Genomic DNA, 1,354 nt, shown 5'->3' with positions numbered 1-1,354 from the left:
AGAGAACGAGGGAACGGGAACGTGTGAAAAAAAACATAAAAAAAGAGAACGAGGGAACGAGAACGTGTGATAAAAACATAAAAAAAGAGAACGAGGGAACGAGAACGTGTGAAAAAAAACATAAAAAAACAGAACGAGGGAACGAGAACGTGTGAAAAAAAACATAAAAAAACAGAACGAGGGAACGAGAACGTGTGAAAAAAAACATAAAAAAAGAGAACGAGGGAACGAGAACGTGTGAAAAAACATAAAAAAGAGAACGAGGGAACGAGAACGTGTGAAAAAAAAACATAAAAAAAAGAGAACGAGGGAACGAGAACGTGTGAAAAAAACATAAAAAAAGAGAACGAGGGAACGAGAACGTGTGAAAAAAAACATAAAAAAGAGAACGAGGGAACGAGAACGTGTGAAAAAAAACATAAAAAAAGAGAACGAGGGAACGAGAACGTGTGATAAAAACATAAAAAAGAGAACGAGTGAACGAGAACGTATGAAAAAAAACATTAAAAAAGAGAACGAGGGAACGAGAACGTGTGAAAAAAAACATAAAAAAAGAGAACGAGGGAACGGGAACGTGTGAAAAAAAACATAAAAAAAGAGAACGAGGGAACGAGAACGTGTGAAAAAAAACATAAAAAAAGAGAACGAGGGAACGAGAACGTGTGAAAAAACATAAAAAAAGAGAACGAGGGAACGGGAACGTGTGAAAAAAAAACATTAAAAAAGAGAACGAGGGAACGAGAACGTGTGAAATAAAACATAAAAAAAGAGAACGAGGGAACGAGAACGTGTGAAAAAAACATAAAAAAAGAGAACGAGGGAACGGGAACGTGTGAAAAAAAAAATAAAAAAAGAGAACGAGGGAACGGGAACGTGTGAAAAAAAACATAAAAAAAGAGAACGAGGGAACGGGAACGTGTGAAAAAAAACATAAAAAAAGAGAACGAGGGAACGAGAACGTGTGAAAAAAACATAAAAAAAGAGAACGAGGGAACGGGAACGTGTGAAAAAAAACATAAAAAAGAGAACGAGGGAACGGGAACGTGTGAAAAAAACATAAAAAAAGAGAACGAGGGAACGAGAACGTGTGAAAAAAAACATAAAAAAAGAGAACGAGGGAACGAGTACGTGTGAAAAAAAACATTAAAAAAGAGAACGAGGGAACGAGAACGTGTGAAAAAAACATAAAAAAAGAGAACGAGGGAACGAGAACGTGTGAAAAAAACATAAAAAAAGAGAACGAGGGAACGAGAACGTGTGAAAAAACATAAAAAAGAGAACGAGGGAACGAGAACGTGTGAAAAAAAACATAAAAAAAGAGAACGAGGGAACGAGAACGTGTGAAAAAAAACAT

Source organism: Geotrypetes seraphini, chromosome 2, assembly GCF_902459505.1.
Source record: "Geotrypetes seraphini chromosome 2, aGeoSer1.1, whole genome shotgun sequence".
NCBI lineage: Eukaryota > Metazoa > Chordata > Amphibia > Gymnophiona > Dermophiidae > Geotrypetes > Geotrypetes seraphini.
The sequence above is the reverse complement of the archived record's forward strand: the minus strand, read 5'-3'. Positions refer to the sequence as shown.